We start from the raw sequence: 16,285 nt of genomic DNA on the forward strand, positions 1-16,285 counted from the left end.
TGCCCAACAGGACACACAGTGACAGCAGGTTTGCTATTAGAAGGAGCAATAATAATTGCTAAAATTATGTCCTTTTTGCATGGCAATCACAAAATGAATACCAATGTATATTGCCTTCATTTAAACACGAATTATGCATTAAAGTTCTTAAATGCTACTGAAAAGAAGCAAAAAATACCATAGGTATTAGTTCACTGTGTTCTCTTAAAGAAACTCTTAAAATGAATATTAGCCAAGCATAATTCTTTGATATTTATCAGGCGGTTTAGCTCCTAATCAGAAACACATTTGTTGGCTACATGACGCACGGAGCAGTAGAAGACAGAGCCAATGTAGAGTACAAGTTAAAATGGTTGATAATTTGTCAATGTTTCATGGAGTTGGTACAATATATGTTAATTCTTGATTTTTGCATGCAGAATATGCCCTTTCATAGATGTGTGAGTGCCTGATCATTTGGGGTTGTTGTTGTTGAAGAGTAGCATTTAGTTGTTCAGATTCTTCTACCACTTTCCCCCTTATTTTGCTCAATGAAAGGAAAAGAAAAAATGGACCACCATGACGTAGACCTCATGAAAGTCATGCAGACTACAAATAAATAGCCAGTTTGCTATCAATTGCTATCAAGACTGCTATGGGTTTTGATAGGATGGGCACTAGTAATTTCATTCATTCATTTAAGAAGGGTATGTGGTTGTTTTTCTTACCCTATTGGGATTATATGCCAAACTCATTCTGCATTACAAACTAGAGAAATGGAAAAGAAGGACTGTTCCTCACCCTTACTTCCCCCTGCCTTCATGGAGAAACATAATAAATAGCTATTTCTTCTATGTTGTTATTATTGTGGGGATGAGGATTCTTCAACAGATCTGGTGCTCATTCTTTCCCCTCTAGCTAAAGACTCAATTCATTGTTTTTCTGCCATCTGGATTATTTGTTACATTTAATCTTTTCCCAAAGTCACCTTACTGCCTTTTGCGGGGGAAGGCTTCTGTGTTTTTAACGCGTGCATGACAGGCAGGAATTGAAGAGATGCGGCACTTCTAGGCATGGAAAGACAAGGAAGGTGAAAGGCTTCAGTAGTTGAATTTCTTGCAATTAGTGATAAACAAATACACCTTGTTGGGAGCGGGAGATGGAACAATGACCCAGAGCACTTCGAGTGACATAGCTCGGATAACGCTCAGATCTATGAGGCACAAACAAATCTGGGTACATGTGGTTGGGGGAGAAGTGGGTCATTGGAAGCAGTGTCTTTGCTCCACTTTTAGGGCAAGAACTGGGTGAGGCTGTTGGTGGCAGCCATAGTAGTGGTGTTGCATGTTTTGGTTGGGAAGAGGTACATGATGAGTGCTGTTTAAGGGTCAGGTAGGAAATAACACTATGAAAGCAGTAAATGGAATATGGATTATTCCCCAACAGTTATCAGTGCACTTCAATACTGCTATAAAGAAATAGTGCAGATCTAGCCTAGGTTGATCCCCCCTCCCCTTGCCTACTCTACCATGGGCTCTGGGGAAACATAAGTGAGTCAGTAAGACAAGGATGCTTGTGTTTGGTTGCATCCCTGGAGAACAAGACACTTCAGGGGATCAAAAGTCAGGTATGATGTGGATAAGGCAGGTATGGTGTGGATAGGGGAGAAATGTAACAGGGAATCACCCTTGGTCACTGGTGATTTCAAAGATGTAAAGGTGTGGGGAATGTATGGCTTTCCAATGTTGTTGGAGTGCAACTCCCATCAGCTCTGGCCAGCATATCCAATAGGGAGGAATAATGGGTGTTGTAGTCCAACATCATCTGAAGGGTTACACATTCCCCATCCCTGGTGTAAAGGCTGGTGATGCATCCAGTAGCCTTTTCAGCTCCTTGCAGGGTATCAGCCTGTACTTCACACAATCCATAGTTAAACTATAGAATCCACTATTGCAAGATGCATTGATGGTCATCAAGCTATCTGGCTTTGGAAGTGGATTAGACTAACCCATGGAGAATAAGCCCATCAATGGCTTCTAGTCATGATAGCTCAATACTGCCAGGGTCAGTGGCGGCATGCCTCTGAATACCAGTTGCTGGGGAACAGCAGCAGCAGAAGGCCTCTGCCCTCATTTAGTTGACCACAATAGGAAACAGACTGTTGTTTTTAGACTAGAGTTGTGTATAAGTGGCCTCTCAAAAATTTTCACCCTATTCGTGGGTAGAGAAATGGGGCGGGGACAATTTCACTGAATTTCTCCAGGGTGAGGAGAAAGTCTTCAACAATTTCTCACAGGTAGCCCTCACCATTGCCAAGAGGTGTAGAACAGCTTCTTTGTTTTCTTTTCCTAAGGGTTTTGCACTGCCACTGCAAGTATGGTGATCGTATGGAAAAGAGGACAGGGCTCCTATATCTTTAGCAGCTTTATAGAGCAGGGAATTTCAGCAGGTGTCATTTTTATGCATGCAGCACCTGGTGAAATTCCCTCTTCGTTACAACAGTTGAAGCTGCAGGAGCCTTGGCCTCTTTTGTATCTGGTCAAGAGGTGTACAATCTGGTGTCACCCAGATGCTTTGTACTACCGCTCCCAGGCTTGCTGACCAGATTGGGGTAGTCAGCCTTTTTATCAACCATGTTTTCTGTATTCCTTATCCTATGGGTCAAAGGACATCTTATGATAAATATGCGTTTAAACAACATGCTTAACCAGCCATTTCGATTTTGAAGGAAAAGCAGCTGCAGGGTCCTGATTTGGAGTATGCTTCAGATTCAGATTAGGGCCCAGATTAGTGCTTGGTTTTGTTTGGTTTTGTTTGCCAATCCCAGCTGCTATTACCACCTCCCCCACCCGGTGCTGTTAGAAAACAGTGCTTTCATGGCCAAATAGGAGCTGGAGGGGTGGAGAGTTTCTTTTAAATGTTTTTAACTGTTGTGTTAGTTTTAACATATTGTTTGGCTTTAAGATTAATAGTCTACAATACTGACCAATGAAGATTCTAAGGAGCTTTCTTTCCATTGTGCTCCATCACTGATAACCTCCATCAAAAGTCTTCCACTACTGAATATTAACTCCTACTGAATAGACTATATTAACTTCAGTATAGTCTAATTTCAACCATTTAGGGTGCAATCCTATGTAGGTTTAAACAGGAGGGGGAAACACCTCACTACTCCAAGCATACCCCAGCTGTCCATATGCAGTGTTTATTTAACATTGTCCTTAGCGTGCTGTATTTATTTAATATTACATTTTCAAAAAAAGGAGCTGGAGAACTTCCTTCTTGATGGTTGGATTGAGCCACTTACTGCAAATCTGTTTCTCCCCACCCCCCTAGCCTTCTGTAGTTTCCACCCCCTAGCCTCCATTCCCCTTCTTTACTTGCTTCTATTCTCTGTGTTGTCTGCTCTTTCCTCTTTGTTTCATGCTTTTAATGCTGGGTTAAGGACAAAAATGAGGGGAGGGGGGAAATGAAGGCAAAAAACCCAGAGCTCTTGCTTTACACTGGCCAAAAGTCTGCTTCTTGAAGAAATAGCAGGATATAAACATAATAAATAAAATATTTCCCTTTGACAAGCATTCAAATTGAAACACTTCCACACACACACAAAAAGATCACTCTGTAAATAGGGCCTGTCCCAAGTGAGCAGATTTCAGCTGGTGATAATTCTCTCTGAATTCCATCCCAGTCAACAATTTCTTCATTCCTTTAGTGTACATTTTGGGTTATAGGGATACTTTGTGTGTGTGTGGCGGGAGGGAACCGCTACACGTTTTATGGCATTCCAAAACGTTGTGTATATTACTAGATCAGATGCCGTACTGAACATGTTGTAACAGTCAGCCAGCTACATCTTTGTTATAAATCCTTCGTAGCTAATAACTCATCTTTTGCAACTGCAGTGGCCTTAAAACAAGGATACATTTGGGTTTCTAAATAAAATTCATAAAGCAGTATAATATGATACTTAACACTAACAGATGATTTACTGGAAACATTGGGGTGGGGGAGGTTATGCATGTAACGTTATAACATACTTTGGGATGAATGGATTGATCCTTTTCATATGGTCCTCTGCATGCATACACTCACAGCAAAACTATGTGTTACATGTGTACTGTATAGTGTAGGCTTGTCTCTTTTTATACTCTAGTGTAAATATTCATGACCCCAATTTGGATCAGAACCACCATGCTCCAGGAGAGGAAGGTTAAACCGCCCATCCTGCATTTCCCCCTAAAATCCCCTCATTGCAGGGAAATTGGTGTGTATGTGTGTGAGTAAACCATTGATTCTAGGGAAGACAATCCCTATGGTTCTGCTCTGATGGCCATGATCCAAATTGAGGCTGCATGCACTTACACTACAGTTAAAAAGAAGACAAGTCTCAGCTACACCCTAGATGAGTCATGTAACATGTAGTTGGCTCTCTCAGCACAAGGAGGAGAGAGTGGGACTGTGCCCATAAATGCTCTGCATCCTACTGGATCTTCCAGCTCCATGCATTCATCACTTTGTCGGTAATATGGAGAGCCTACATATATACAGCTTTATGGGCAGAGGAGGGCAGATGATCAGGGACTTAGTTGTGTCCATGTGTATTCTTGTACATGCATAGGCACCCCTTTATAGATGTTCTATCAAACATGCAGATGTTGGAGGCTGGGTCCAGCAAAGTGTGCAATTTTAGGGGCCAGGCAAGTGGGCACCGTCTCACTTCCACCACCACCTTGAGCCATAAGTTCATTCTATGTTTGGAGGGGAAAATATGAACAGGCCTATTGTCTAACACCCATGCTAACTGCGTGGGCTTCAAACTGATAGTGTCACCAGTATCAGATACACGGATATGTATAGCTGCCTATCAATAGCAAATGGAATATCCTGAAGCAGCTTGTTAGTCAGCTCATTAAAAATATGCTCCTTAACACTGAAATTTACAATGTGCAAAAATAAATGTTTTAATTCTTCATTAAATCATACACCAGTAGCAAATCAGAGCACCTATGCTTCCATCTTTTTAAAGGCATACTATCTTAGAAGTCTGGAAAAGAAAAGGCCAAAGGGATTGCTAAATTAATTCCAGAAGTAAGTAGACAGTAGAAAGTATAACCTTACAGATATTTAGCGGTACATGGCAGCAGGATGGTTAGGAATATCTGGAAGGTCAATCCATTCCAAATCTGCATAGTTGTGAGAGAATGCAAAGAACTGAAGACTGCCAAACAGGAGTGGATTTGGTAAACTCTGCTGTTAAAAGTTACAGATTTTACAGAGAAAGCTCAATTCTATTAACATGAATATACAAGCAATTTTTCTCTGCTGTGCTGCTATGTATCTCTTTGTGTTCTTTTTATACATGTGTTCGTTTCTTACACCTAACATTTTCTCTTCAGTAGTAACGTTGAGGCTATTATAAAAAAGAGCTAGGAAAGAAATGGCAAAAAATTCTTGTGGGTTTTGCCAATCCAAAGTTTCTCTTGTTTTTCTTTACACTGTCATCTCCTTTAGAGCTACCCTCTGCACGTTCCAAGAGTGCATGGAGGGGGAGCAGGGTTGTGCACAGTGGCTCCACCCCAGACCTTTGCACATTGGACAGAAAAGGAGAACCTATGTGCATTAGCTGAACATGTGTAGACTTCTCGATGCAGCTGGAGAACCCCTATGGTGTGTTCAGCAGGACACATGGTCTGGAGATGCATTCTCATAACAATAAACCATGATTTAGCATTACATCTGAATGGGACACATGTGGTAATGATCAACCAGTCTTGTGTTCTTTCTCACCTGCCATTATTACTATATGCCTTAGCAGCAAGCGTCTTGATCTTGCCCACAGACAGATTAATAGACAGGCCAAGTGCGAAACCACACTCGGAGATTTCAGATTTCTTTAAAGCAATTCTTTCTTCTGTGCCAGCACATATGCATAGCAGCCAATTCACAAAGGACAAGTTCATCTAGAATGGCAAGTTAACCTGAGTTAACTTCCAATATGTGGTGCCAACTGTGTGCTTATTCAAACATGCCTTCCAATGGCAACCCATGCTATCTTCTCTTGTTCAACCAAACTCTGGAACTGAGTTGCAATCTGGACACATGGTGGTAGGAGCCAGTTGACCACATCGTGACCTATTCTTAAACTGAAGGTGTAGATCACCCACTTAGACAAATTCAGAAGCAGGGTCTCTCCCACCCCCTTAGTATAAAGGAGAACAGCTTTGTTATTTACATCCTGACTCTACCAACAAGGTGCATCAAAATGCTTGGATTAAGGCTGATCAGTGTTTAAAAATGCTAATAGAGAAAAACTGGATTGTGGATCACATTGATCAAATTTCTAAAAAAAGAAAAAGAAAAATGTTGTCCCTTTCAACATTTTTGATACACTATGTTCAACATCTTGCATTCTTCCTCAAACTTGTTTTAAAAGATACATTAAAGAAAACCATCCTTTATGTTTGCAGCTGTTTCTTCATCTCTTGGAAAGAAATTAAGGTAAGACCTTTTTTTTTTTTTTTTTTTTTTTTTTAGAGGAGAGAAAAGAGATCTCTGTTTAAAGCATTCAAGCACTGATGTTTCCACAAGCACCCTTCTTCTCTATGGTGAGTTTGTCTTCTGCCTTAACAGCACAAAGATGCCAAAAATTATAACAATTTTCATGTTGCTATTTTTCCTTTTTAACATCCCCCCCGCCCCAGCCACCAGTTTCTTTCCATGAACCATCCTTGGGCAACAGTGCTATCCACAACGTTAATGATAACATCTCATTTCAGGAGTAAAACAGCCGCATCCCAATGAATAAATTCATGCAGTTTAACCTCTCTGTGATCCCATTGCTACCAGCTTTTTCATCCAGTCCCACTCCACCTCATTAAATGGCTTGGGGGGGGGGAGGAGGAGGGGGAGGAGGAAGAGGAAGAGGAAGAGGAAGAAGAAGAAGAAGAAGAAGAAGAAGAAGAAGAAGAAGAAGAAGAAGAAGAAGAAGAAGAAGAAGAAGAAGAAGAAGAACCTGCCTGTAGAATCACATCTGATCTCACCCATCCTTTGGAAAGGTAAAGTGCAGGGAAGGAGAAAGCTTCAGTACATGCAGTCTGGAAAAGATCAACTGTGGCTCTGATGGAAACCAGCCAATTTTGTTTTATTTTATTTCTCCCTGCAAGTAGACACTCAGCATCATTTCTAAACTGAGCTATGCCTCCTGGATTAGAAACTAAACTGCCGGTGTAATCATAGTCAGCCTTCATTAGCCTCTGTAAATTGTGTCGTGAGCCAACTACAGATTAATAAGATGCAGATTCCGTTTCAAGGACACCCTGAGAATATCTTTCCAACGCTGCTTTTGCTGTCAACATCTACTGATTATTTTGGTCCCGCTTAAATAAAATGCTCAGTTCTCCTTCACTCATCACCATGTCAACAGTTGGTCTGCGACACAAAGCATGTTCTGCCTGGCACCTGTTTAGTGCCCTGTGTGCTCCTGTTGCACCTGTTTTCAGGCACCGAACAGCTTTGCCAATCTCGTGCCAGATTTGATTTTTACATACAAGGTGAATCTCGATTCTGTTACTCTACACTGGTCCATTGATTTTAGTGGGATTAATTTAAAGTGAATTGATCATCAGTTTAACACAGTGGATCAATTTGCCTGTTTCATTTTCTGGTCTGAGCTTATTCATGCAAGTGATTATTGTGTTTGGATAGCTGTTAAAATACAATTTGTAAGTGTTATTAAACAATGAATTATTGCTTCCCTACAGATTGGACTTCAGCACAGGGATCCATGGGTAGGCAAACTATGTATGCTGCACGTTCAGGCCTTCCTGTTCTCTGCTAGGAAAGTAAATCCCCATTCATGCTGTTGCCTGCATAGAACATCCCATTGCTCATAGAAGGCAGCAGCAGGCATACACACAAATGCACATAAGACAGCAAGCAGGTGCTGGACTTTGCACAGACCTTAATGTGCTGTATCAGATCCTTGGTATCTTTATTGGTACCCAGGCACTCAAATCAGTCATGGAAGTGAACTCCAAACTAAAAAAACAACAACCAGAAAACAAAAAACTGACTTCATGAATTATGCTTCCCAACTTCACACTTCCACTGGCCATTTGTACTAGTGTTGTGTTATTAAAGCCAAATGCATTCCATCGATGCAAATGATTTGTGGGAGCTTATTTCAAATTTTGGAAGTGGTAAAGCCTTTCAAGGGGCTATACCACTTAGTCAGTACATGGGGTTGCTTGCTTGAATGAGCCCACAACTTAAAATATGACAACTTTCTGCAAGTAGAAAGCTGTTGTATTCAGGCTGTGGGTGTCAACGTGTTAGCACAATATATGAAGTTTTCATTTTGACTGCTGGTTAAATGACAGCTGGTGAGAAAATAGCTTTACAGTTCAAAATATGCTAGGAACGGATGTGTAAATCTGTGATGTCATGCAAAATTCACAGTAAAGGGACATGTTGCTCACATAAACAAATTCAAGGAGATAGGCAATCTTGGACACAATTCAGCACAAAGTTAGAGGAACATAAAGCCTTATTTGAATGGGCCTAACTCTGTACTGGATTGTAATTGTTTTCTCATATGGGGGAATGGGGGATTCAATGTCTGTTCAAATGTTGTACGTATTAACATTTTCTGATATTGTTAATATCTACAACATTTCCAAGGAACCTATTGAATTAAAAGAACTCACTGGAACTGTAACACTCAAATAACTAATGCCAAATCTAGTTTTTGAGATCCTTGGATTTATTTTTAGATTCTCAAACTCAAAGCTTGAGAATCAGGATGATAATTTCCACATAAACATCCAAAATCTGAAAATGTGTATAGGAAGGATGCAGGCAGACTCACACGAGATTTTGGTGTTGGCTCAAGTAAAAGATCAGCAGTGGTTGTACTGCAGAAAGCCAGCCTATAGCTTAGAGCAATGTTGCAGGCAGACCATGATACACCACAATAAAGTGAGGGTGGACTTGTCTGGTAGAACACTTAGCAACATTATACCACAAAAGCCAAGTGGAGGCTGGAAAGAGAAATCAAAGCATAATACCTCAGTCATAGGAGAGGAGGAAATCAAAGCAGAAGGAAAAGGCTATTATGCTTATTCAAGGAGCCAATATTTCCCAAATAACCTTGACTAATTCCTTTACTGCATCTAAATACAAATGAGCCACTCTCTCATGTGAAGTGAGCAGGATGTGGTTTGTGTGGCCTTTTAGCAATCACTTATATCAGGTCATTTTGTAACAATTTACTGTTGGCAAACTTCAATCAATCGCATTAACTACATTTCCTTACATATCCAGCTGCCTAAGCACGCACACACACACACACACACACACACACTGAGCTTTCCCCCCTCTACTGTTCCATGATATGCTGGATTTCAGGACCCAAACATCCAAAGCTTGTTTTTTAATTGTTTGGACAGGTGGCCCAGTTACATTAGCTAAAGTAGACACCAGGAGTTATGCTGGAAATAAATAGCTTATTCCAAAGATGAAGATGGAAATCAGAAATTCAATACGTTCCACATATTTGGACACCTCAATAATGTAGCATCAATTCTTGCAAATGATTCATCTCTTCATACCACTGGGATATTTCACAGCAGTTTATGGTCTAAGATTAGCTATATGGAAAACGTCATCCTGATGGCTTTCTGTGTTCAGGGTGGATCTTGACATTCAGTCTTAATACCCTGCAGCATATTTTTATACATTCCACTGCATGTTTAAAAGGCAATCTGAAGGCTTTTTAATTGTTTTTTGTTTGTTTTTTTAGAAGATCTGCTGCTGGTTTCTCTTTATTATATAGTGTGTTGCAATAGAAGTTGATTGTGTTTCCTTGTACTAACATAAAGCCCCTGGATATTGATTATTATTGGGGAAAGGGTGCTACATAAAAATATATTATTTATTACAATGTACCTTGTGACTGATAGTGTTTGGATCAATATCATTGTAAGAGGACAAAGCCTAGATTTGCAGTTCAACATACTAGTTCTCAAACTGCATAAAAATTCTTCATGCAGTAGGGGAGTTTCCCATTGCCTGTTTGGCCCGAGAACTCAGTCTTCCTTCCCCCCCCCCCATCTTCTTACCCATCCCAAAATGTAACTGAAATTCTAGCAGTGAAATCAGATCATAGCCAATTCTAAGAGGGGCAAAGCAGGCAATCGCCCAGGCTGCCAAGAGATCCAGAGGGCGAAATGAACCCCCAGGCGATATGGTGGCCATTTATGAAACGGCCTATTTACTCCCATCAAAAGTGGTGTGTGTGTGTGTGTGTGTGTCCTTTCTTGTGCCCTACTTTCCAAGCAGTCCCAGATCCCATGCTTATGGATACATGAAAGTCCTCTTCAGGCTCAGCTCAGTAAATCCCCCATCATTTAATAACCTTGGTAAAATATGATATTATCAGATGACTTTTATAGGGCAGGTGCTGACAATCTTCCATTCTTAAAACCACTGTTTTATGTTAGTATCAGCAGGCCTGTCTGAGTCACAGACCTCAGCCTGGATTTACAGGATGCATGGGTTTCATTAGAAGGATGCAATCATCACAAACACGGGGGCTTTCTTTTCTCTTGCGTTCTGAAGTGGTTTTGTGGATTGCTTTTGTTTTACAGAAACAGATCAGCTAAAACCATTTCTCTGTTACAAATCAGCAGCATATGGAAGAAAATGGCTCAGTTCAGACAACACATTAGACAACGCAATGTGAAAACTCCACTCAACGGTTGTTTTTTTAGGGGGTACTCCCCACACAACATGTTCTAACTCAACCATTATGTGACTGTGGGCTACCATGGAGTGGAGTAAAATCCATCTTGACATTTGATTGACAGTTCCTCCGCCCTCTGTCCTACCCCGGTCTTCCCAATGGTATCCCATCAGCCATTGCTATAAAATCAACAATTCCGATGGCTCTCCTAGAGTGACACCCACTCCTTTCACCACTCTTGCCAGGGAACTCTGTAGCCAGTGGGAAAAGTCAACTCCATAGATTCCGCCACACAACATGAAACAAAATGGTTGTGCAGTGACTCTCCTCTGCACAGCATGGATATTCAGCATTGAGTGTTTAAAAAAAACCCTCCATCTGGGTGGAGTTTTTCTGCCACAAAACACATTTCTCAACGGTGGTGTAAAAACTCCACCATGGAGTTCCACCATTGGGAAGCATGTTGTCTGAACTGAGCCAGTGTATGTTCTTGTGTTATGATGCATTTATTTTAAATATACATTGTTGTCAATGTTGAATTGCAAATTCCAGACTTCTTCATGTTTGTAATGGTGACCACTGTCACCATTTCTGTTTTGTTTTCATGTCTTTGGACCATTTATCATAATCCCCTTCAAGGGAGCGTGGAGATCCCTGGAAAATCCAGAGAAGCTAAGCAGTGGGGGATGACCAGAGTGGATTTATGCACGGAAGGAGTGTGAGCGCAATGCTGGAATAGTGGAATTGAAATTTTCTTTTTCTTTTCTTTTTTACTAGATTGAGCACAGAGGCCCTCTTCAGCCACTATTGTGAACCAGGCTCCAGCTGCTGGGCTTTCAGGTTCTAGTAAAAGATGGATTCTCGAAGCTTGAAATCTGCCCACCTTGACCCTTGAGGCTTGAACATGGAACAGTCTCAGCGAGCTGAGCAGTAGCTCAGTGTGGCTAAAGGAGCTTTTCTGATCTTAGCATTCAGGGACCTTAGTATTCAAGGTTAGTGAGCTTTTCTAGGCATGACTGTTTGGGGGCTGGTTCAGAGACTGCACAGTTCCTCTGTTCCAAAGGTTGGATGGAAGCTCAATGGCTTGAGCCCCCTCCCCCTGGCAAATTGAAACACCCTCAAAACCATGAAAAAATTAACTCAGCCCTATTTCCTATTGTTCAGGCACTTTTCTCTCTACCTACATGGATGAATAATGTGATAATATTCTGCTGCCTGGATCTTAAATTCCCTTTGCTCCCTTATGGTACTAAGCAAGCCTGAGCTTACCATAGAGATCCAAATGGAGCCTCATCAGTCAAACTAGCAGCTGTCATCATTTTATTATTCAGAAATTTTCTGATGTGGAGATTGCACTTGCCAGGGGGTTCTCTAGAATTCGTACAAAAAAAATAGCAGTTTCTCCCTTGGCACAAGTAAAGGTTGTGCTTAGCTCCAAACTAGTGCTTTTGCTCTTTGAGTTCTTCTCCGCCGGCTGTTCTGTTGAGTGACTATGTTGCCACTAAAGAGGTAAACTCTTTCAGTGTTTTGATCTCTTTGCCAAACAGAACCAAAATGTTATTCCTGCAAAAGCTCAAGCCAATAATCACAGATGGGCAATCGTGCCCATTAAGCAGTAGACAATAAAAGAGCAATACTTTAATTCTCCTGTCCTCAAAATTAGTAGTAGATGAAACAGACGTTGATTCCAACGATGAATCTGTAATACCCAGATTTGCAAGTGATGTTGGCACTGCGGAGCCAGTCAATCAGTCACTTTATTTGCATACCCCTTTTCGGTATACATTATGCTCAAAATGGTTAACAAGGAAGTCTGTCAAAGGCAACAAGACCCAAAATAGATACATCAACACTTGTGATCCATAATATCTCCATTAAAAACACACACACTTTAATAACAAAAAATAAATGAAACATCAAGAACAAAAAAGTTAAATAATAATGAATTATCATCTACAGAGGGAGATGGGGCCAGTCCTCCATCCTAGACATTAGCAAGATAGAACAAAACCCTCTCTGGCCCTGATCATAAGTGATGGCCACGGAGCTCTTTTCTGGAGATGCTTATCAAGCCGTAACAGCCCAGGTTGCTCTTTTTGAAGAACTGTAGTGGGGGGTGGGGGTAATTGGGGCCAGATCTCCACCCCACATATTAGCAACCTCCACCTCCATCCCACATGTCAATAACCTCCACATGTGATCAAGGGGACTAGAACTCCATCCCACATGTTAGGAACAGACAAGGGGATCCTTTTTGAAGAATTATAGAGGCATCAGTGGGACCAGACCTACATTCCAAGCAGGACAGAAGGAAATACTCTGGCCTGGAGGTAGGTGATGGCAGTGGTGCAGTCTCCACTGGAGATGGTAGTCAAGCAGCAGTAGCCCCTTTGAAGAGCTACAGAACTTAAGTGGGCTATTTCTCCATCCCAGGTGCCAACAGAGCAGAATTAAATACTCACTGGCCCTGGTGGTAAGTGATGACAACAGAGCTCTATCCAATGGAGGTGATGGCCTCCACTGTTCCTGCTTTCCCCAAAATACTCTAATTTAGGACTGCCCAAATGTGATTTGTTTCCGTGTAGACATACACAGTAAAATAGTGCTATGTAGGATTATCATAGTTTCCACGTTTTCCCCTAAATGACAGAAGTAAATGTGTGGGGGAAATGTCCCATTTGACATTTAAGCATTACTTGAATAGGCCATTTGTCAAAAGTATGCTGAAAACTGCATCTCATTTTTAATTCCTTTAACTAGGTCTGTAAGAATGACTGGATGGTTTATGAGAGGCTCATTAACACTAAATAGCTTTGCTTCGAAGAATACATCTGTAAGCCATTGAAAAACAAGCAACCCCACAGTTTCCATGGTAGTCAAGGAAAACAAAAAGACCTCAGGGACCACTAATTTGCTAACTTCAATGGCTTTATCCAAAGATATAATCCCATTGTTGTTAATTTTTTGCTTAAAAGCCAAATCCTGCTAATACGATTTGTGTTACTCCCCATTACTCAGCCATAATGGCACGTGAACTTAGATATTTTCAGGGATTGTTGTAGCTATGTGAAAGTTAGCATTGTGGGGGGGGGAGCATGAAAGTAATCAGCAGTAGTATTCAAAATAAATTAATCATTTATTTAAACTTATTTTTTGTTTAGATTTAATTTGCACGGGTTCCACTTATATTCTCAATTGGCTTATAACACATGCAACAATTTAGAGAATCGATGTAAGAAAACCCCAAACTGTATATACATTTCAAGAAACAGTGAGCATCATCAGATGGGTACCGTCACTTTTCTGTTCCCCAATAGGGACAAGCAGCTTACTCTTTCTTCACATGGAGAAGAAAGAGGAAGCAGCAATGACCATGTGGTTGCTGCACGGGTGTTTTATCATGCTGCTTTTCCTACACACAGCAGGAAATGGCAGAAAGTTTTGCTTCAATAATAAACAAAAGGATTTTCTGGGTTTTATTTTATGCGGAAAATAGAGCAGAAGGAGCGGGAGACACACAGGAGGTGGACGTCATTGTCGAAATGACCCACAAACATCCATAAGTGCCACTAATGAGCATGCTATAAAACATTAGTCTGATGTTCATTAGTGCCTCAGTGTCACTAATGAACATGTGAAGCTGCCCTACTTTTGAATCAGACTATTGATCTGTCCCAATCCTGTATTGTCCACTTGGACTGGCCTTCCATTACCAAGGTCTTGAATAGGCCTTTACCCAACCCATTGATCTCGGACCTGGATGTATGCAAAGCATATGTGCTCTCACTGAGCTTTGACCCTGTGACTGAAGATCTTTCCTAATGGCAATCCTGTTCACAGCAAGCAACTATGCGAGTCATTGATTGGGTGTCGGACAAGTGGCAGGAGAAGCAGAACTGCACCCCCCAGCTCCACTCATGATGTCCACATACCACCACCACCACACCACCCTCAACATACATACATTCAGCACAAACAAGGGGCAGTACGTATAGCTGTACATGTATAGCTACTCCACACTAATGTGCATGCAGCTGTACACACACAAGTCTCTGTTTCCCATGCTGCACTTGAATCCACAGCTAACAGGGGCAGAGACCATGGCAAGAGGTGGCAGCTCCACTTCTTCCATCTAAGTAGGTGCACGCTGGGAGTGGAGCATCCTTTGAATCTTGAACCTTTGTGATTCCTTTGTTTTAGCACTAGATGCATTCCATTACTTCAAGTTTTTTAGTTTTTTTAAATGCCATTCAGATCTGCTCTAACCTATATTATATGTTTGGTGCCCCCCAATTTGCCGAGGGAGTCAGATCATGGAATTAAAGTAATAAAGCTTCAACCAATATACTGCAACCCTTTTCCTGTCTAGCATCAAGTAGCGGGATGCATTTTCTGAGTCTTTAGTGATGGATGTGATTCACAATGTTAAGATGAACTTTGCTTGAAGAAATTCATTTGCAGATTCTGTGTGCATGTTTCTTGCCTCCTGTCTCAGCAATGGCGCCCACTAAGACTTTTCGGTAAACCCTGGGACAGGATGATGAAAGGCAGACAAGAAGAGCTGAATACTGAAAATGAACACTTGGTAAAGAGAAATCACTTAAAGGAAATCATTGATGATTTCACTTCGGTGTGTAGGCAAGACTGCACATTGCTGATCTATTGGTAGGATGATTATTTTCTGACTGAATGGATGGCTGAACAAAGTCTTCTTACTAAGTGATACTTCCTTACATCCTTGATAAAATATCTTACCTAACTCCAAACCAACTGGGACTCCTAACTTCTTTTGGAATATCTATAACAGAATGTTTTGTGCACTGTTGCTTCTACATGTCAAACAGGCTATGCTTTCTAGACTTATCGCAGCACATAATTCATGGTTTAGGTTGTGTCAGAGTGCAAAGGACTCTGTGGGTGTCTCTGCATTAAGTGGGGGAAACCTGCATCCTTACTGGGGTTTCTTCTTCTGGAGACTTTTTGTGCTTATGACAGGCTCTTTTAGGCGCAACCATGTGATTTTGAATTGAAAACTTCCCCTCTCAGCAATGCTATTGAGTTCAATGAGACAGCACCATCTAGTGGTGGAATTGTAGCGCCACATCATCTTTATACGTGGGAGACATCCCACAATTATTTTAAATACTACATTATCTCATTTTTTTTAAAAAAAAGCAAAATTACCAGGAAAAAGTGCAGAAGACATCCTAGAGGCTGACAATGACATGCAAAGGACCTGCAAACTTCTGTGAGTGGCCAATCATGAACATGCAATAAATCACTCATGTAGAGAAACTCTGAGTCACAGCTTGGTTTTTTGCTACTTTTGACCTATTTCTTTACAAAGATGCTTATACGTCTTTCCCTCCTGGACAAACAAAGGTGCTTGGACACTTTTTTGTTTGTTCTGATTCTGTGGGTATGAAGAAAAGATCCAGTCTGCCCATTCTAAACCTGTAGCACCAGTGGGAAGCAAACTAAATTCTTGGGCAAATTTATTGTAAAGCATCCTTCATGGAGGTTTTTTGAACCTCCCTTCAAACACGAAAAACTGCTAGGTCAGAA

Source organism: Elgaria multicarinata, chromosome 10 (genome assembly GCF_023053635.1).
Source record: "Elgaria multicarinata webbii isolate HBS135686 ecotype San Diego chromosome 10, rElgMul1.1.pri, whole genome shotgun sequence".
In the NCBI taxonomy this organism is placed as follows: domain Eukaryota; kingdom Metazoa; phylum Chordata; class Lepidosauria; order Squamata; family Anguidae; genus Elgaria; species Elgaria multicarinata.